The 22,753-nt window shown below is 45.3% G+C and overlaps 1 protein-coding gene across 1 annotated transcript in view; it reads left to right on the top strand.

Annotated features, from left to right (window-relative positions):
• LOC144175429 (uncharacterized) overlaps positions 1–22,753 on the top strand; it is a 109,514-nt gene that overhangs the window by 4,644 nt on the left and 82,117 nt on the right. The window lies entirely within an intron of this gene.

Here is a 22,753-nt window from a genome sequence, read left to right as displayed (position 1 = left end):
CAGGCGGACGCAAAGAAGGAAGAAAAAGTATCAAAATGAAAGGACGAGTCGGCAAGCTAATACACCTTGTTTACGCGCGGAGTTCGGCTCGTGTTTGGTGGCAAAATTTACTTGATATGGGCCTCGTGCACTGCAGTTTCAAGTAAACGGGTCTAGGAGAACTCGTCAAAAGTGAACTCGTCGCAGCCAACTCGTCATAGGTGAATTCGTCACATAGGGCAAGTCGTCATAGGCCATCTCGCACTAGGGAAACTCGTAACCTAGGGCAACTGGACACTCGGCCAACTCATCACAATTTACTTTTTTCGTCTATCATGTTCAAATGAAAGCGTACAGAAGCTTGCATAATTTTCATCTTATGCGTAAACATTCTTACACTCCTCCTTCAATTCCCCACCCTTAATGTTTCCTTTGTCGCCTTCGAGGAACGCGCCAGCCTGACAGCGTATCTTATTTTTTTTTCGTTGTGCAGCTAATTACGTGAGTCTTTTATATTGGATTTAGTTTGCCCGTTCTGTTTTTTCTGAAACGTTTTTTTTATTTTTGCTAATTAAATGACGGCGCTGTCTTGGATTTGCGATTTCGTTTTGTGTTTTCGCTTTTTAGTATTTTGATCTTTTGTTTTCATGCCTGCTGACAAACGATGATTGTCAAGCTGGGTAACTTTCGTTTTGTTAGCCAACATATCACCTATATATGGGAGCGAAAGTCAAGGCTGGACTTAAAGTTAACCCCCCCCCCTCACAGACACACGCTCACACAAAAAAGTGTGACGAATATTTTTTAGGAGGAGAAGAAAAGCAAAAAAAGAAACCGGAAGTTGTGCTGAAACCGAAAAGCCGATTTCAACCACCACCTGCAAACAAACAAGAGGCCAACATTTTGCCCTATTTATAGATATATACACAAGCAGGCAAAAAGCTTCAAAAGTTAACGCAAAAAGAAAAAAAGAAAAGGAAACGCAAAAGAAAAAAAAAGTCGACCCCCTCCGCAGAAAAAGTGTGACGAATAATTTTTGGAAGGAGAAGAAAAAAATAAACCTGAAAAGAAACCCCTTACCCAGTAAAAAAATTTGATTTTTTTTTGCAACAAGAAAGGGACACAGGAACATGTGTTAAAATAGAAAAACCATTTCAACCACCAGCTGCAAACTAACAAAAGCAGAGTACCCCCCGAACTCTGAAGAGGTCAACCTGGAAGTAATTATAAGATTAGAAGCCACCAAACTCCTCTCTCCATTTCTTCGACATCGGCCAAAAATGGAACGGCGAGACGACTTTTCCTAGCACGAAAAGGTCAGTGCTACCACTTTTCCTAGTACGGGATCACCTAGAACGCACACTAAACTTTTTTACACCCTTTTAGCCAAAAAGGGCGTAGCATAGGTGGAAAAAGGGTGTTGGGAGGCCTTTACACCCTTTTTCTTGAGTCTCAACACCCTTTTTCTAGCTCTACGCCCTTTTGGTTTGAAAATAAGGGTGTTGATCAACTTCAACACCCTTGGTTTTTCTTAGGGTGTTCAAAGGGTGTGGAAAAGGTGTTCAGCTGTTCATTGAATAAGGCCATGTTCGGATGCATAATAGCACTGTAAAGAAGAAGACATCCCCTCATATACTCCTCTACTCGCAAGAAATTTCCAAACGCAACAAAAAAAAATAATTGCTCTTATGCAATGATCGCTCGTTTCCTTATTGGGTGCACCTCATGCCCCAAGTTTAGCTTTGGCACGTGAAACACCAATTTGAACCTTCAAAATTAAGAAGACTGTAGTCGTGTGGCGAAAAGGATGTTTACGAACTGCAACACGCTTGGCTTTCTGTAGGTTGTTGAAACGGTGTGAAATAGGTGTTCAGTTGCAAAAAAAGAACAGCGGAGCTGGGGGTCGACCTAGTTTCTTCCGGCGTTGCTAGGTTTTGTTATGTTTGCTAAGGTTTACAATGTTCTTTCTAAGCCAGGATGACCGCTCAGGGATGAGGCCAAATTTAACCAGATTTTACAAGGCTGTTCCAGTGTGCCCGCCTCCCCCCCCCCTCCCCATTTCCAGGAGATCCAAGAGGGAAACAAGGTAGGTCGGCCCCAAGCGTTGCTGTTTCTCCAGTCTTGCACCACTATTGCAAGCTGCCCGATTTTTTTTACCTTTTAGAATACAAAAAAAGACTAGTACCTTTGAAATGGTACAGTAAGAGGTGCGGATACGCATACGCCCCTTGTGCTCACACTCTAACAAGCTCGAAAGCTGACTTAACTGTCATAATACCCTATCTGCGGTGGTGCACCCTTTACAGGCGCCCCAGTTTTTTCTTTGTATGTTTTTGCTAATGTTGCCGAAACTTCCTCCTGAAGCTTAAAGAGCTTCACTGCTAATAAATTATGCCAATTCATATTGCTGTAAACATCGTGAGGCACAACCCCCCCCCCGCCCGCTTGTAGAGAATGTTCAGTCCACCCGTGTAAACAGGTACAAAATGCCTCCAAAATTGGAGGTCTCTCCACCTTTTTTCTTCGTTGGCGGTCTTTTCTCACACCCTTTTTTTTCTTTACGCCCTGTTTCTTAGTTTTGAACACCGTAATTTGTAGCTTTACACCCTTCTGGGAAAAAGGGTGTTGAAATAATGAACACCATTTTTGAAGGGTGTTGAGGTGGCAGGGAAGATTTGTATGATATTTAATAAAATTCTTTAAGTTACGGATCAGAAAAACTACCGCGTAATTAAAAAGTTTTTGCAAATCCACGTGTTGATTTGTATATTCTCGTAGTAAAATCCATACTTCCAAAATTAGCGCTAAAATATCAGTTTTTTGCGACAAGCCCACCGACTCCATCTGGGGGCTTTCCTCTGCTGGGTATAAAAGCAAGAACAGCACATGTAACGCTAAGTAAGTATGCACTCCCTGTACCGCTTGCATCCCGTGTTCCAACTGTAACTTGTACGTATAGGCTGTTTGTGTTGAATGCTGCGCGCTCCGCCGTTTGACATTGCCTCTGCGCATGCCATCACCTCAAAAAAAGGGTGTGAGACTCCACACCCTTTTTTAGGGTGTTGAGCATCCTCAACACCCTTTTTTAAAGGTGTTGAGCTCATCACCCTTTTTTCATCCATACGCCCTTTTTTTGCCAAAACACCTTTTAAGGGTGTTAGCCATGGGACAAGATTTTTACACCCTTTTCGGCCCAAAAGGGTGTAAAAAAGTTTAGTGTGCGAGATGCCCTCTTTGACCAGTTTCCCTATGACCAGTTTTCCTAGGACGAGTTATCTCCGACGAGTGGGCCGGTTCCCCAAGTAAACATGTGGCACCACCTGGTCGCGGCAGCAAAATTTTTTCTGTAGAACAAAATAAACGTATACAGCAGTTCGTCACGGGGTTCAATTTAAACAATAACCTAAAAATCAGTACACAACAATTACTACGTTTTACTACGTTCTCAGTTGCAGTATTCATAGAAATATTCCGTTGACGAGTTGTGCGGGAATGCGTGCTGAAATATTTTAGAAAGCGAATTTTCTCAAATAAAAGCAGACGTCACTACACAGATCAGCTGCCTGCAATTCCGACGTGCACAAAGCACATAGTACCCGAGAAGAAAAAAAAAGGAACAGATCCGTAGGTACATTTGCGTATCTGCACGCTACTTGGCGGAAGACCGCTGCGGAAATATGTCGTGTATCCAACAAAACTGAACGAGTGCTTATTTTTCTGGCGTCTTAAATATAGCCTCTGGTGTCAGTAAAACTGTACACGCATCATAAAATACATTAAGCATCCTACGAATATGCATGCTTCAATTGTACGTAGTCATACCAGCAAAATATGAAGAAAGCTTTAAAATGAAAACATAAGAAACATAAATGTTTACGCTACACAGCGATACAACAATAAACAGATGGAAACACACACCAGCCACCATTCGGAGGCTCGCATCTAGTTTTATTGAAATGACTCTCAAATATCTCAAACATATGCTCCTGTACAACCCGTAGTTTACGTTTCTGCCACAGTAGGTGAAAGTGGAGCTTGTTGCGCAAAATATTTTGCTGACAAATATAACATCCACGAACACAACTATTCACGCAGGCATGTAGTTACACGAACATCACGTACAACTCTATCAACTGTGAAACTATCTCCATTATTCCAAATGGTCTTTTTTTCATCGGCACTCCGAATGCGGGAGGAACCATTTGCACAATTATTGCTCCTGCTGTGCGCTCTACCATAGCTGTGCCCTTGTCTATTGGAGCGATAAATAACAAGGTTTAGAGGCGATAAACGTTTACAGGCTTTCATGAAAGCTTCCTCATGCGCATCTACGTCCAAATGTATTCGCATATTAAGTACGCGTTTATAAACCTATTTTTGTTCTGAGATACTTTTGTGAGCCCATCCAACGAACTCATCGCAGTTTCAGCAGTTTGAGGTAAAGTTAAGCCTAGAAATCGCATTTCAAATACCAGCCTCTACGAACCTCAATCTTCGGGCTCTTGAAGCCGCATATCCTTGGTATCGCAATATAAACACGAACCTTTCGCCGTGATTTCACAGAACGAACATCAAATCACTTCCTGACACGTACAAGGCACAGGGGAGTTTACACACGAGAAATTCGCTTCTGCAAAGCCCGTGAAAATCCGGTCGCCGCTCTTTTTTTTTTTTTTTTTGTTGCGCTGTCCGTCAAATGATGCCAGTTACTCCAGTCTTGCCGTGACAAGGACCCCCTGAAGGCTAAAGCCGAACTGGCCGAACAAAACAAAACCATTGCCGGCGCCACTGGAACATTGCACCGGAATTTAGAGCTCTTGCGGGGACGAGGGGCCCCACACCAGAAAACGTATAAAGAAAAAGCGTTATATCTCTGTGTTTCACGGAACGTGCGACGTACAGAAAATTGTTGTGGTACACAGACCCGCACAGGAAATCGGAGCACGCACCGCGACAGAGAAATAGCAGCGCCGGGTTGGTGTGAGCAGCAAGCCGCACGTGCAATACGCGCAATATGGGCACGAGCAGTTGAGAGGTAAAGGTACCTAAGGGGGTGAATAGGATGTTCCTAGCGATGGTGAGCGAGTGGAACCACTTGCGGAGGGTGCTGTCCAGTGGGTTTATCAAATAGGGACGAGTGCGGCCGCGCAGTGCAACAGGAAAATCAACAGCATATGAAAAAAGGGTTGAACTAGTCTTTCACCCTGAAATTCTTATAAGGTTCTAAGCACCGGCCGTACTTTTTATGAATAGTGAATACAAAACTGTTACTCTCGTGGTAATGGTAGAGCCACTCTCTCTACCAACACGGATTCTCTGTCACACACATATCCCTCACAGGATGCGATGCACACACACACACACACACACACACACACACACACACACACACACACACACACACACACACACACACACACACACACACACACACACACACACACACACACACACACACACACACACACACACACACACACACACACACACACACACACACACACACACACACACACACACACACACTCCGGCACTGCTGTTTCTTTTCGTAAGTGGGTTCGCGGGTTTCGCCTTTTTATTTTTATCTTTCATTTGGGCGGCACCGCTGGTGCTCAGTTGAAGCCGTTGCAAAATGGCAGCCTGTTCATACGGCACGGAAACAGACCCGCGCTTGCCTACAGTCGATTTTGTTTCGGCAATTCGCTTTCCTGTCGGCATTGCAAAACCTTTTCTCTATATTAAAGTATAGTTTGGTTCTCTGTATCGTTGTATGGTATTGTTGTATGTTTGTTTGGTTGTTTAAGCAAAAAAATAGCGGCAATTCTTTCTTTCTTGTGCTGACATTTGTACACTGCCGAACGAGACGCTGCGGGACGTCGTGGCGGAATTATGAAGTTATGTCTTCGTTGACTGAAAGGTGGCGGCGCGGAACACAGCAAATCAGTGGCGCCGCCATACCAGCGAACGAGGCCCATAAAAAAACGTCCGCTGATTACCATACATGTAGCTTTTTGTAGGTAACTATTTACTTCGCTACTATCTAAATTATAATCTCTGCTATGCCATCTGCAAGACTCGCTTTAGTAGCACAGTTGTGCAACGTCTCTTCATGGTCTGACCTCATCTGCATCGGAATGAAGGGGGTGAACCGCGCAAGTGTTATGTGGCACAACACACGTCCTTTCAAGACATTGTCTCTACAGTCTTTCCTCTCTTTCTAGAATTACTCCCCTATTGAGGCGTACCGACGTACGGTGGCATGAACGCCTAATGCGATGACTTCACGCCTCGAACATTAGTTGGCCCAGCGGTCATATTTTACTCTTATCTCTCTACTTCCTACATTGGCGCCTCTGGGCTGCATATGGTGATCAATATACGGGCGCAGGCTTTCGCACACAGGTGTGCAAATGAGTTTCTTGTAAAAAATTACGCCCACATCCCCTCGCGGGAACCCTGGTGGGATGCAACGCATCTTTTGGGGGGGTTCCATTGGCGTTTTCCATCGTATTGATTACGCTTATAGCAGCGATTCTCACGCGAAGGGGAGGTGGGCGTAATTTTCCATTTTCACCATGCAATGCACATGCAGTACACGTATGCTCAGGAACCGTCGCATCAAGCAATCGTCGAGTACTGCGAGAGAGTGCAAGCGTAACGAGGACGAACGTCGACTGAGACCGCCGGAGCGCGGCATGCCGCTTTATATTCACAGCTCCCGAAGGAGAAGAGAGCGCGGAGAGAGAGAGTACTGCACATGCGCAGCGTGCGCAGCGCCGCTTACCGGCGCCTAGCAACGGAGTGAGAGCGAGCTGCGACAACCCGCAGCTGTTTGGGAGAGAGTGTTCGCTATCGGAGAGAGGAGAGGAGGAGAGGCGCAGCTGTGCGGACAACGCCGGACGGACGCAGGAAGGACAGAGGGGCGAGCATGAGATGCGTTACATCTAATATGTACTGTGGCCCGATAGTAATCCCACTATATACTTGTACGGTACATCGCGAGCAGACGTGTTCGGCAGCGACCCATTGGCGGGTTGCCCGTTGACTTTTGGTATATATTATACCAGCGCGGGGCAGTTAGTCTCCCGTGTAATCACATACATTGTCTAGAAAGCTCAACGAAGGAGGCTTTTTATTCCCGACCAAACGACCAAGCAGGTGCGCGGGTGTTGTTGGAAACTTTGCTTTTGTAGCTAAAATTTGGATCAGGATGGCCTTCAAGCAGTCCCGCCATCACCCCCCCCCCCCCTGAAAAAAAGAGGTCAAACTCCAATTGCTAATCACAGAGAGCAATGTTTCCAGCGTTAATCAAATTTAGACATGAACCTGTTGTAGTACTTAGACATTTGTAGCTTTATTTCTTCTGCTTTAAACTGCTTCAGTTATAGCTATTGGTTTGCACGGTAACTTTTGAAATTGGTTTGTTTAAAATGCGAAGAAATGGTATAATGTCAGTGTGCCACTGAGAAGTTTATTTAGGAAGAAAATTAAACGAAAATAACCTAACACGAATAAATTAGCTTGTTAGCACCACCCTCAAGCGCGTTGATATTCCGTGACCACGTTTATTCGTCGCAAATCTAAATGCAGTAAACTCCCGTTGAGATGAACTGGAAGAGAATGTGGAAATTTTTACGTATTATAAGCAAATTTGTTTTAAGCTGACGTTTTCTGTATTGTGCACGTCACAAAAATACCAGAAGTGTTGTTCGTCTTAATATTTAAATTCGCCTTTACCGAGATCGCCCTAACGAGTGTCTACTATACTTTCAACGGCTTCATATTATAAGGTAGAACAGCTGTAAAGGTAGGATATATATAATTTATTTGGATGAATTTAGTATACGCCACCAAATATGCACACAATAAAAGCTTTTTAAAAAACATTATTCGGTGTCGTTTCTATTTTATGTTACAGGTCCTCAAGCGTTGGTGAGTGTACACGTACGCTTTGAGCTACTGAACAAACTTTTATTTTCCCTCACGGAATATGTACACAATGTCGCTAAAAGCGGAAATGTTATGCATACATTATTATTTGCTCATATACGAACGTAATTAACGTAATCTAACACAAGAATAAACACGCTTTCAGTAGCTTCCCAAAACAAGCTCGGGAGTAATTTGAAATTTTATTTCTTCAAATGCTATTGCTTCCGTATTAAGAAATTCAGACGTTTTTCAAAAGCTTTTTTGTAAATTTTAGGTGACGTAACATAAATGTATATAAGTACAACTGCAATTGTTCTTCCTACAACAGTTGTGGAGAACGAAAGTACTGCTTCTATTTTTATGCTAAAGGACAAGTCTACACTAACTATGGTCACCGAAAATTGAACGGCAATCTCCTAATCCGTTTACTAAATAACAGTATTTTATTAGTATGATTACAAGAATTACCATGTCTTGCGTTTGAAAAATTCACATGTATTTTTGGTTGATTAGAGCGTCAATGAGCTCCAAAATGCGCTAATATGTAGGTATATCCGTTCAGTTGTAAGCTTATGTGCATACGCAGGTATTTAAACTAATTGTGTGTAAGAGGAACCGATTTCTTATCCATGTTCTACCTTAACAAAAAAAGGAAAGTGTAAGAAGGTTGCTCTTTGACAGCCAAGTTTTCGTCCCATTTTTGGAGGTCATGAACAACTGTGAGAAACTAATGCGAATAAAAGTAATTGTAGATCACCCTGAACCTCGACTGTTCATCTGTTCAAAGGGGTAAGAAGTCGCTCCCTACTTATGCAGCCGTCCTACTTCAATTTTCTATTAAATACACTAACTTCGATTAGAAGTAACCACGTAAACTACCTGTCGCTGAACCACGGAGATCGTAGTTCGAACAACTAGAGTTAGAACAGCGAAGTTGCAGTTCTGAGGTTTGTAGTAGTTAACGATGGACACAGTAGGCGGGTCAAACGACCCCCAAGAGGACCGTACACTTTTTCGTCTAATTAGGGCAGGCGAGCAGATCTGGGTTATCACATGTGGTACATCCTCTAAGTTAACAGTCCCGATTTTTAGCGCTGTTTTGGGGAGCACCAAACTTACAAAAGTAAGTCAACAACCATCCATCAGTCAGTTTATCAGTCAATCAATGAGTCTAACAATAATGTAATCAACCAATCAGTTCGTCGACCTTTGTAATGTGCGTTAGAGAAAATCATTTACAGAGTAAAAGACGTCGGCTTAACACTGAGCTTCGATTGCTACTCGATATCAGCATGCCATTTTTGTGTAATGAGGACAAGCACACACGCACATAAGCACATGATCACTAGGACTCACGCACACATAAGCGTATAGTTGCGTGGACGATTCACCAAATCTTGTGCAACCCACTGTGTACAAAGAACCCTCTATAGTAACCCTTTCCGGTCTGCCCTACAGCCTAGTGATCCTGGAGAGCAGCCGAAGTGTCTAGATCGACATTGTATCCGAGCTTTAGGGCGTACGCTATCACAGACAAACGCTGCCGCTTTCACGTGAAGCATATGCAGCCCGAAATAAGGCTACGTTCAGCCTGTTCACGTGCACCACATATCTGACAGAAGTAGAAGGAATCTGGCGAATCTTGTTGAGGTCTTTTTGGGGAAAGTGACGATGGTGCGCACAAACGAAAACTTTAACAGTCTTATTCCGCTTGTACAGAAAATGCGGCATGCTAAAGCTGTATTCCGATGGTGAGAAAGTCTTTGATCATTGATTCCACCACCATGCCGTATAGACAGTTTCGACTGGCGTCAGTTTATCTGTACTCCTAAACGCCGTTAATGCAACAGAAAGTGGCACTATTTTCGAAGGTACACGTTTCTTTACGGTTACGTAAAAAACTCTGTTTAACATTGCCAAGCCCTGCATTACTGTTTAAACCAACTTGGTTCCTTTTCCCTAATAAAGTTAGTTATCAGGTACACTGAGGACTTTCTTCTCTAAATTTCTTTTTATTACTATCTGCCAGCATCACTTTCTACAGTTTTATTACCTTTTCATTATCATGAAAATTCAAGACAAATACCGGCAGATATCACAGAGTTTTCTGCAAAAGAAGTGTCTTTACTTCCGTAAAAATGTATGTACAAGGACACTTTCTGATTATTTTACTGTCCTCTTGGTAGAAAATGGTACAGGGGATTAGTCGTGTATTGAGCGAACAGTATGAAAATCTATTCCCTCCATGTATATGCTGAGGCTATCAATATACTTTATTTTCCTTTTCTGTGTAACCACGCGCGTCGATCACCGTAAAGACCTCACTAATGGATGAATTATCATATACAAAGAACTTGGTGACATGGTGAATACGTTGATCCCGGTGCTGTGCAATGCTTTGAAACCAATCTTCATAATAGTTTTCTGTACAATTTTTCAAAAGAGGGCGGTGGCGGAGCCCACAACATAAAAGAAGTGCTCATGCTGCTCGATCATGTTAACGTACCGCAATCGACAACCGACAGAGAGCTTTGAAAGTACGACCAACAAAAATATGACGTTCTTTCGATCCACACACACCACAACATTGCACACATAGTCTTCAATTACACCACCAACGAAGAAAAGATGGCGGAATGAAATAAAACGAAGCATTTCTCTTTGCATTCCAAAACCAAAAGCTTTGATTATAATCCGGTTCTTCTTCATCTGTTCGTTCATTTTTTCTCACTATTCAGTGCTTCGGTGCCCCCTCCAGGCGCGCCTTTGAAGTTTTACTTCGCGTCCAGCCGGTCTAGACGAGGCAGCCTCAATGCTTGAGAATTGCAAACGAACATAAACACACGGGAGGGCACACGACAAGCTTGTAGAAAAACTGTAGAATCTAGATGGAGCCGCTGTAAGAGAGGAAAGCCCAGGGTAGAAAGCAGGCAGTGAGAGAGGCAGAGACTGTGAGAATGATGCAAGACAAAAAGCGCTAACCACGGCTGTAGTAGCAACGACTTTTTCATCCCATCGATCGGTTGGCTTATTGTCAGCCGAATTACGGGAACGCAGGGCTTTCTCACTTTTGCGTTATTCGAAATAAATTTCCAGCAATTTTATTCTGCTCTTGTTTTTCGGCTTCTTAAAGATTTAAAGATGACTTCGTGTTGAAAATTGAGCACGAGGGACTAGCTAGGGGTTAGCCTGCAGTGTAACAATCGTGAAACAAACAGCAGATCGGCTGTGTGGTGCAGCATCCCTCCCTCACTCCTTCCCTGAAGTTCATGAAGGGCACATTAAACCACCAAAACCTTTCAACTTGTAGGAAACTATCGAGATTAGCAGCGCTGCACAATACCTATCATTGCAACCCAAAATTAAAAAAATTAAGCTTAAGTACCAGCGTTCATACATATAATCTTGTTGTGACCATCTCCATAAAGTGAACGTTCGTTATTGTAGTTGGAACATATTTTTCATTCGCTTATTCCTAAAACTAGGAATGCCCTGCCCGCGTCAGTCGCTGCCATAACCTATACGCCTGCCGGCAGAACTGGTATTAAATAAGACTTTTATTGCTAGTTAATTTTCTTAAACTTTATGTGTTCGCTGTTCCACTCCGAACCTTTCGTAACACCTTGCATCTTTAACATATAATAAATAAATGAGATCAAAAGCATTTTATACAGCAGAACGTAGGCTGAGATGACTAATTTTTACGCTCGTTGTATTCAACCCCTAGGTTTCTCAGAACTACGTTGGCGTTTTCCCAAATCAGCGGAACCTTTAATGATTTCAGCCGCAATAATTCTCTCTCTTCTAGTGCATCACCACATTCCTTTATTTTATCCGGGGATATTATGCCGTATTACGTAAGAATACAAGAGGATATGTACAATGGGTACGCACCTACCGTCGTCCTACATAAAGACAGCAGTAAATCACCTATAAGGGAGGGCGTCAGAGAAGGAGACACCATATATCCAATGTGATTCACAGCATGCTTACAAGAGGTATTCAGAACATCTCATTAGGATCAGGTGGGCGTAAGGGTTAACGGAGAATACCTGAGTAACCTAATATTTGCTGATAACGTTGTCTTGCTAAGTAACTCGGGGGACTAACTGTAAATCATGATTACCGCACTGGTCAAGCACAGTAGACTCGTGGGCCTGAATAATAATATGCAGTAAACTAAAGTAATGCTCAATAACCTCTGCAGAGCACAGCGGTTTGAGATCGAGGCAGTAGAACTGGTAAGCCAATATATCTACTTAGGCCAAGTAGAGACTCCGGATACCAATAATGAGACAGAGATAATTAGAAGAATAAGAATGGGGTTGTGTGCATTCGGCAGGCATTCTCAGATAATGAATTGCAGCCTACCATTGTCCCTGAAGAAGAAAGTGTAGGACAGCTACATCTTACCGGTACTCACCTACGGGACAGAAACTTGGAGGCTCGCTAAGATGGTTCAACTTAAATTGAGGACGACTCAGCGAGCAATGGAGCGGAAGATGATAGGTGTAACATTAAGGGACAAGAAGAGAGCGGAGTGGGGTGGGTAACAAACACGTGTTATAGACACATTAATAGAAATTAGGAAGAAGAAATGAGTGTGGGCAGGGCATGTAATGCGGAGGCAAGATGACCGCATGGTCACTAAGAGTAACAGAGTGGATTCCGAGAGAAGGCAAGCGTGGCAGGGGGTGGCAGAAAGGTAAAGGGGCAGACGAGGTCAAGAAAAATGGCTCTGGTCTGTGCTAGTTGGTACATCTTCGGTGGGAATCAGCTTGAATAAAACGAACACAAAAGGAAGAGAGGGTAACAGCAGTGTGTCGTGTTACCCCCTCTTCCTTTTGTGTTCGTTTTATTCAAGCTGATTCCCACCGAAGAGGTCAAGAAGCTTGCGGGGATAAATTTGTCGCAGTTACGCAGGACCGGGATGAATGAAGATCCATGACAGAGGCCCTTGCCCTGCAGTGGACCTAGATAGGACGGTGATGATGGAGATTATTTTGCTATAACCTACCCCTTTGTCTTTCTTTGTCCGCTGCAGCATCCCTGACAGCGCCTCTAGTTACTACTGGAACTTCGCTAACAATGATACATGTTCAGTGCTGTCACCTCGTTCAACGTTCCGACGGAGTACAAAAATGCATGAGAGAGAGAGAGAGAGAGAGAGAGAGAGTAAACTTCATTTGAAAATAACGATAAGGGAATGTGGAAAGTGTTATTGGTGAAGTCCTATTTCCAGGACTCCAGTAGCAAAGGCTCCAAGCTTGGCTCTATCTACCAGTTCACGCTGTGTCGAAAGGTCTGAGCTGGACAGTGCTAAATTCCAGGACTCTCTAGAGGTTTGGTAGGTGTTCTGTTGCCAAATTATAAGGCAGTTCCAGACTATGTGGAATAAGTCTGCTCGTAATTTGCATTTGTGGCATTCTTCGTTATATCTCTCTGGGAACAAGAGAGACCGTCTTGATTTGTGTGGGAAAATGTTGGTTGGTAGTTTTCGGCATCTAATATGTGATGCGGTGCGGGCATGGTCTTTCTCGCTTACCTTTGAGTATAAAGAATGTCTCTACTATTTCTAATAGCTCATCGTGGTATTAGCACGTGACTGCTTTTATTTCAGTGCATATATTTCTATCGAGGGTGATGTAACCAGCAGGTAGTCTTTTTTTAATTTCCATTCGTAAGTAGTGTTGAATTTTTTACAGCTGTTTTATAAAGCGTAATAAAAGAAGAAGCAATAAGGTAACTGGGGTGTTCACTGTTGTTGTAGCATTTACGTGCATCTATACTAATCCGTACTACCCGTAAAACTTTAGTGTAACCTTTCCTGTTATATATTCATCTTTTCATTGCTGATAACCTTCTAGCTTACCTGCACACAAAGTTTGCTCGAGCTTTTGTCCAGCAGTCCACAAACAAGCCTGGTAACATGGTAGGAAATGAAAGACAAACGAACAAAGCACGCATCAATTGCGTGTGGAAAGTGAAATCAGCCAGCGAGCGGAAGCTTCCATCACTAGTGCCGCCAGGAAGCCGATGCTCCTTTATCGTCAGCCAGCAGGAAATACTTGTGGAGCCAGGAGAATTGGTTGGAAGCCCACTTGCCAGGCAGGCCAAGGCTGCGAGGACAAAGCAGTGTTGCGCAGCCGCGATCCCAGAAGGACGTATTGCGTGGCCGCACATGAATTACCTCAAACACGTATTAGGCCTGCCGGGGCCATCCCGGACATTTATTTCGTGTGTTTGTGTGGCTAACCACCATCGCCGTTAGGGTTATAGCCACACCGTGAAACAGCAGTTGCGGAAATGTTGGCGCTGTTTGGTACACTCCAGAAAGTAGATGAGTCGTTTTACTTGCAATTTTCCCTTTTTTTGTACGATACAGATTGTGATTATGTTCGTATTGTCCATGCGCGTGTTTACGCAACCCTAATTGGTCCCCATTTGGGTATTGTTACGTGTGATGCCCAGCTGGGTGTAGTATCGGAGGCTTCTTGAACGGCACTCTCATTCCACTCATGTAGCTTGAAAGGATGGATACTTGGGCTTACTGTTGATTTATATTCGATAAAGGTGTGCGGCACCAAAAGCACGGACAGCGGAGAAGCGAGCAGAGCACAGGCGCTGACTTCAACTAATCGTTATTAACGAAATTGCCATGACATATATGCAAATGTCGCAAACAAACGCACACATGAAACCATGACAACAACAATCGGCGTGACGTTTTACTTTTGAACCACTACCGCGACTTAGCCAGGTCTTCAGGTATTCAAGTTCGTCTTGAGAGAGGGCGATCGATGCCGTGCCGATACACAGGTCACCCAGTCTCGTCCGCCTCCGTGATTTCACGGGTCCGCTGCATTCTCACGATGTTTGTAAACGACCGTACATTTATCGAGTTGCGGATCTCAGCCAGATCTGCGACAGCGAATATTTTCGCAATTCCCGAAAATTGAACTTTCCAGTGTTTAGAAGGGATTGCAATTTATAATTGGTGCAGGAATGTGGGATGAACCAAGGATTAGAACTGCGGGTGCTAGCAAAGTTTTCGTTTTGTCGCAAAAAAGCCAGCCGAGTAATAAAGTCCTTATATTTGGGAGAAGAAAAAGAAAAGGAGCGCGTACATGGGAAACAAATTTTTTGTTGGGGCACAAATAAAGAACATTGGCGATTAAACAAATAATATTGTTTTGCAACAGTAATACGTTCATGATGTTTGTTTTCATTGGGGTAGATCAAATTGAAGCTGTATAGCTTTAAACAGAATACAATGTTACAAATCTGTCTAAAGAGAATTTTGTGGTTTAAAGTGTTTAGCCATTTAACGTAAACACATCAATAGCTTCAACGCCCTTAATATGGCCCCTATTATTTTACCCCCTTTATGGTTAGCCATGGGGGCCGATAGGCTGCGATACCTCACCGTAAATGTTCCCATAGGTGCCCATTGGCCTGCCCAGAAACCCTCCTTCGGTCGTCCTCGGCTCCTTTGTGTTCTCATGAAGGTCATACCATATTTGGTGTATTCGACGCACGATAAGCATCGGGAATGCGACTTGCCTCCATGCTCCCTTTCCTTTGTTTGCTTCTGCAGTGTCAGATCTCTCGGACTTCTCCATTTGCATTGCAGATGCGCTTGCGAAGACGACGCCGGTAGCAACGGCGCGTCGAACGGCCTCTGGCTCACGGACGATCTTCATTATGACGCACTCCTTTTGGGTGATACACACAGGGAAAGGTTGTCCAAACACGAAGCCCTGCCGTCTTTTGGTGGCACAGGTTTTTGTTTTCAGGGAGCTTCCAAATTCCTCCCTAATCCAACATTCCGGGGTCTCTATGTGGTATCCAGCAAAAGGCCACTTTCGGCCTGGGGACATTGCCGTACTTGGACAGGATGCGTGAAGCGCCTCCTACCTCCGAGCGTGGTCGTCTAATCGCGTATCATGCACGCGGAATCCCACATTACATCACTGGGTTCAGGCTGAATAGCTGTATGTCGGTGTTGATATGTGTCATTCCTGTAGACACCTTTCCATAGAAGCAATGCGGAGCGAACGAGCACATACAAGAAAGAGCACAATGCGATCTTTGTCGCTGGTAACCCCAGCCATTACTTAGAAAAACGTCGATATGAGGGGGAGAAAGAACGCAAGAGAGCGCATGCAAGTTGAACTGAATAAGTTAGCTGGTGTAGAACATAGTTCACTACTACATACTCTGCAGGCGGTTGTAGAATGGTGCAACTTCAGTACGCCGTGAGGGCCGCACTAACCTACTGACTTGGGGAAATCTTATAAAGACAGTGGCCTAAGCCAGCACAGTAAGAATGAGCCGTTAGTGACGTGTTGTGTGACCTGGGCTGTGCGCATCGAGTGGAACGAATGGGTGTGTGAGACGGATGTTGTATTGGCACATGCTGCAGCCCCTTTCCACCCGCCCCTTGTAAGAACAAGAGATCCCCCCCCCAAACTTCCCCAAAAAGGTATCCCCGGAGAACTAACCCCCCCCCCCCCCCCGGCCACGCGCCAACTGTGAGCTTTCTAAAAAAACACAATGTACACAAATGTACGAATGCGGATTTGAGCCACCACATGAACCGATTATTTAGTTTCGCTGCAATCGAACTTTCTCTGCAAAAGTGAAATGTGCCATAGCTGCATACACGTCTTTTTAGTATCGCATAGTTTAGTACTCAAACCCAACGAGCAGCGCAAAAGCGAACTTTCAGTGTGCGCTTCTTGACTGGGTTGAATAACACTAACAAAACTACGAGCAGACACGTTTCTGGTAAAAAAAAGGCGGCACTAAAAATGACTAAATCGGGTAGAGTACTTGGCAGCTCTTTGCTCTTATAGAGCAACATGCAGTCGAAATTAAGGGACGCCTTTTCCTGCTTTTGTGCCTCCGATAGCACATTTCTGCTTCTGCTGCAGCTGTCTTGTTGCTTTAGATCTATAGATCCTGCTATCTGGTTCAGTCGCTATTTTCGCCAGCGCGTCCCAACGGCGGGCTTGAACGTACAGCTGGCTCCTTTCCGACACACAGGGTTTCTCAAATTAGGAATCGCTGCGAGCGGTTTCTGGTTACGCAGCGCGCTAGAGGTAGTCATGAAACGGTTGCAATTTTTTGAAGCGTTGGCTTCAGTACTGGTTGATTTAAGACGTCAGCTTCCATGTCGTTGGTCATGTTAGAACTATTTACTGTTAAGAGCGCAATTTCGTCGCTGATGAGTTGTGAAGAAGACCTAAAAAAGTCGTAGGAAAAATATTTTTAAGCTGTAGAGCAATATCAAACTGCCATAGCAGCGATGGCGTAGAGGTAGAGCATCCGCCTTGCGTGCAGAAGGACCGTGGCTCGAATCCTGGTGCCGGACAATTCCCACCGGATTAAAAAAAAGAAAAAAAAAGAAAAAAATCCGCGTATTGATGGAATTGCCCAAAAGGGCTTGGGGCGCGGCCTGACCCCGGCGACCATTGCCGGTAACGCACTCCTTCACCAGAGCAGGATTGGCCACCCTGCTGTAGTAACGGCCACAACCTACCATGAATACGCCAATTAACCCTCGGCCCTCAGTCCCCAGCGGCTGCGAAGCAACTGACCACGGCGGCGGTCGGACCTGCGACGCAGCAGAGGGTGCTAAGAACCCCTGGATCCGGACAGGCCGCCAATGGAACCTGAACCTGGCAACGTTTAACGCGCGAACCTTATCTAGCGAAGCGAGTCTAGAGGTGCTGTTCGAGGAATTGGATGGCATTAAATGGGATGTAATAGGTCTTAGCGAGGCTAGGAGGGCAGGCGAAGCATTTACGGCACTGAAAAATGGACACGTCCTATGTTACCGGGGTCTAGAGGACAGAAGAGAACTGGGAGTGGGATTTCTAGTCAATAAAAGCATAGCTGGCAACATTGAAGAATACTATAGCATTAACGAAAGGGCAGCAGGTCTTGTAATTAGGCTCAATAAGAGGTACAAGCTCAAGGTGGTGCAGGGCTACGCGCCCACATCCAGCCATGACGACCAAGTAGTGGAACATTTCTGGGGATGCAGCGATGGCGTAGAGGTAGAACACCCGCATCGCGTGCAGAAGGACCGTGGTTCGAATCCCGGTGCCGGACAATTACCACCGGATTAAAAAAAAATCCGCGTATTGATGGAATTGCACAAAGGGGCCTGGGGTGCAGCCCGACTCCGGCGGCCATTGCCGGTAGTGCACTCCCTCACCAGAGCAGGATTGGCCACCCTGGTGTAGTAACGGCCACAACCTCCCATGAATACGCCAATTAACCTTCGGCCCTCAGTCCCCAGCGGCTGCGAAGCAACTGACCACGGCGGCGGTCAGACCTGTGACGCAGCAGAGGGTGCTAAGAATCCCTGGATCCGGACAGGCCGCCAATGGAACCTGAACCTGGCAACGTTTAACGCGCGAACCTTATCTAGCGAAGCGAGTCTAGAGGTGCTGTTCGAGGAATTGGATGGCATTAAATGGGATGTAATAGGTCTTAGCGAGGCTAGGAGGGCAGGCGAAGCATTTACGGCACTGAAAAATGGACACGTCCTATGTTACCGGGGTCTAGAGGACAGAAGAGAACTGGGAGTGGGATTTCTAGTCAATAAAAGCATAGCTGGCAACATTGAAGAATACTATAGCATTAACGAAAGGGCAGCAGGTCTTGTAATTAGGCTCAATAAGAGGTACAAGCTCAAGGTGGTGCAGGGCTACGCGCCCACATCCAGCCATGACGACCAAGTAGTGGAACATTTCTGGGGATGCAGCGATGGCGTAGAGGTAGAACACCCGCATCGCGTGCAGAAGGACCGTGGTTCGAATCCCGGTGCCAGACAATTACCACCGGATTAAAAAAAAATCCGCGTATTGATGGAATTGCACAAAGGGGCCTGGGGTGCAGCCCGACTCCGGCGGCCATTGCCGGTAGTGCACTCCCTCACCAGAGCAGGATTGGCCACCCTGGTGTAGTAACGGCCACAACCTCCCATGAATACGCCAATTAACCTTCGGCCCTCAGTCCCCAGCGGCTGCGAAGCAACTGACCACGGCGGCGGTCAGACCTGTGACGCAGCAGAGGGTGCTAAGAATCCCTGGATCCGGACAGGCCGCCAATTGAATCTGAACCTGGCAACGTTTAACGCGCGAACCTTATCTAGCGAAGCAAGTCTCGAGGTGTTGTTCGAGGAACTGGAGGGCATTAAATGGGATGCAATAGGGCTTAGCGAAGTTAGGAGGGCAGGCGAAGCCCTTACGGTGCTGAAAATTGGACACGTCCTATGTTACCGTGGTCTAGAGGACAGAAGAGAACTGGGACTGGGACCTCTAGTCAATAAAAGCATAGCTGGCAACATAGACGAACACTATAGCATTAACGAAAGGGCAGCAGGTCTTGTAATTTGGCTCAATAAGAGGTACAAGCTCAAGGTGGTGCAAGGCTACGCGCCCACATCCAGCCACGACGACCAAGTAGTGGAACGCCTCTATGAAGATGTGGAATCGGCAATGGCTAAAGTAAAAACACAGTGTACCGTAGTTATGGGGGGCCTCAATGCTAAAGTAGGCAAGAATCAGGCTGGAGACAAGGCAGTTGGGAACCATGGTCTGGGCTGTAGAAATAGCAGGGGGGACCTACTAGTTGAGTTTGCAGAACGGAATAACCTACGCATAATGAATACCTTCTTCTGAAAACGGGAGAGTCGGAAGTGGACCTGGAGGAGCCCGAATGGGGAGCACAAAAATGAAATAGACCTTATATTATGCGATAACCCTGGCGTCGTGCAGGATGTGGAAGTGCTCGGAGGGGTAAGGTGCAGTGACCACCGTATGGTAAGATCTCGAATTAGGCTAGATTTGAGGAGGGACCACAACAAGCTAGTACGAAAGAAGCCGACAAATGAGCTAACAGTAAGACGTAAATTAGAAAAATTTAGGATCGCGCTGCAGAACCGATATTCAGCTCTTAACGAGGAAGCCGAGATTACGACACAGGAAGCCAGCGACAACCTTACACGCATTATCACGGAGTGTGCAGTAGAAGTCGGGGGCACGATGGCTAGACAGGATACTGTCAAACTTTCACAGGAAACGAAAGAAATTAGGAAACGGCAAACCATGACAATCTCCACCCCCGCTGACAGAATAGAACCAGCGGAGCTTTCGAAGTTAATCAATAAGCGTAAGGCAGCTGACATACGGAAGTATATGGAGAGGATCGAATACGTTGTAAACAACGGAGGTAGCCTGAAAGCAGTAAAGAGACGTCTTGGCGTGGGGAAAAATCAGATGTATGCACCTAAGGATAACCAAGGCAATGTCATCACAAATAGAGATAAAATAGTCACAGTGGCCGAGGAGTTCTATAGGGATCTGCACAGTAGCCGGGACATTCAGGATAATGCCGAACGAGACAGTAGTCCAGAGGAGATAGACATCCCACCAGTAACGACCGAAGAAGTAAGGAAGGCCTTGAAAGAAATGAAAGGGGGCAAAGCACCTGGTGAGGATCAGATAACAGCAGACCTCTTGAAGGATGGCGGAGAAATTGTACTTGAAAAACTGGCAAACCTGTATACGCAATTCCTAATCACCGCAATGGTACCGGAATCTTGGAAGAAAGCGAACATCATCCTAATCCATAAGAAAGGCGACATGAAGGACTTGAAAAATTACAGGCCGATCAGCGTACTGTCAGTCGTTTACAAGGTATTTACCAAGGTAATCGCTAACCGAATCTCTGCAACCTTAGATTTCAGTCAACCTAAAGAACAAGCAGGGTTCCGTAAAGGTTATTCAACAATGGACCATATTCACACGATCAATCAGGTGATAGAGAAGTGCGCTGAGTATACTGAACCCCGATACATAGCCTTCATAGACTATGAGAAAGCATTTGACTCGGTCGAAACCCTAGCAGTCATTCAGGCATTACGGAACCAGGGGGTAGATGAGCATTATGTAAGAATACTAGAGGATATCTACAATGGGTCCACCGCTACCATCATCCTCCATAAGGAGAGCAGCAAAATACCTATAAGGAAGGGTGTCAGACAAGGAGACACAATCTCTCCAATGTTATTCACAGCATGCTTACAAAAAGTATTCAGAACGTTGGATTGGGAACAGGTGGGAGTAAGGGTTAATGGAGAATACCTTAGTAACCTCAGATTTGCTGATGACGTTGCCTTGCTAAGTAACTCGGGGACGAATTGCAAAGCATGCTTTCTGCACTGGACGAACAGAGTAGAACCGTGGGCCTGAGAATTAATATGCAGAAAACCAAAGTAATGATCAATAACCTCGGGACAGCACAGCAGTTTGAGATAGGGGGCGAGACAGTGGAAGTGGTAAGCCAATATATATACTTAGGCCAAGTTGTTACCCCAGATCCCAACCATGAGGCAGAGATAATTAGAAGGATCAGAATTCGGTGGAGTGCATACGGCAGACATTCTCAGATAATAAATAGACACCTACCATTGTCACTGAAGAAGAAAGTGTAGGACAGCTGCATCTTACCGGTACTCACCTACGGGGCAGAAACTTGGAGGCTCACTAAGAGGGTTCAACTTAAATTGAGAACGACTCAGCGGGCAATAGATCGGAAAATGATAGGTGTAACATTAAGGGACAAGAAGGGATCGGACTGGGTGAGGGAACAAACGCGTGTTAAGGACATATTAGTAGAGATGAAGAAGAAGAAATGGACGTGGGCAGGACATGTAATGCGAAGGCATGATAACCGTTGGTCATTAAGGGTAACAGATTGGATCCCTAGAGAAGGCCAGCGCTGCAGGGGGCGGCAGAAAGTTAGATGGGCAGATGAGATCAAGAAGTTTGCGGGGATAAATTGGTCACAGTTGGCCCAGAACCGGGGTAATTGGAGAATAATGGGAGAGGCCTTTGCCCTGCAGTGGGCGTAGATGGGCTGGTGGTGATGATGATGATGATGATGCAATATGAAAGCTAAGGCACGGTTCTTTGTAAAGTGTTGCATGGAGTTTTCATCTCAGTTCTCTCACGTTTTACTCTTGCTTGCAATATGAACACTGCACAGGTGAACGCACTTGAGTTTGTGCGTCTTCTCCTAGCCGCTCTTCAATGTTAGCGCCCATTCCTAAAAAAACGACAAAACCTTTTCGCGCGTATTTATGGTATTCTGTGCAGCTGTCGACGATCGAAATAGCGCATACAACGTTGTGTTGAGCGGAAAACGAGTTGGCACCACATAGCTATAGTGCGCTTATCGAAGCCTTCTGGTTGTGACGTGCAAACGCCGCGATTGCACGCAGTCGCCAGTAAATTAGGCGACCTGCAAGTTGCAACTGTCACTAGGGAAAACAAGTAGCACAAGGTACCTTTCATGAAGCTATATGTTTGAAAAAAAGAAATTTTTTTACCCTGGTACTTTTAGGGCGACATTTTTCAAATGCGCGTAGCCGCGCCCGCAATAACCACTTGTTCTAAAAAACAGTTTCCAAATCAGCCCATGGCCCCTGTTCCCCGATTTCTCGACTCGTTCGTACGTGCGATTGATATCGATCGGTGTAAATTAGAACATTGCCGTCCCTTTCCCTCTCCCTCCCTTTCTGGTTGTAAATACCTCAATCTATCACAGCCATGGCGCGGAAGGATGCTGGACAAGAAAGGATTCCGTATTTGTGAACTCAATTGCCGCCATCGCCTGGTATATCCCTGAATAGCAACATCAGCCACGAGCCGACGCTTCCCCGAACCTCCACGGATAAAGACGGCGGTGCAACCGACTCTGGCTAGACGACCAGCCATGTTCGCGTACGCCTGTAAAGTGCCGAGATGTTTAGAGAGCATCAACC

The sequence above is a fragment of the Haemaphysalis longicornis genome, unplaced genomic scaffold (genome assembly GCF_048455015.1).
Source record: "Haemaphysalis longicornis isolate Haplotype H1 unplaced genomic scaffold, Haemaphysalis longicornis Haplotype H1 scaffold_3, whole genome shotgun sequence".
NCBI lineage: Eukaryota > Metazoa > Arthropoda > Arachnida > Ixodida > Ixodidae > Haemaphysalis > Haemaphysalis longicornis.
The sequence above is the reverse complement of the archived record's forward strand: the minus strand, read 5'-3'. Positions and strand labels throughout refer to the sequence as shown.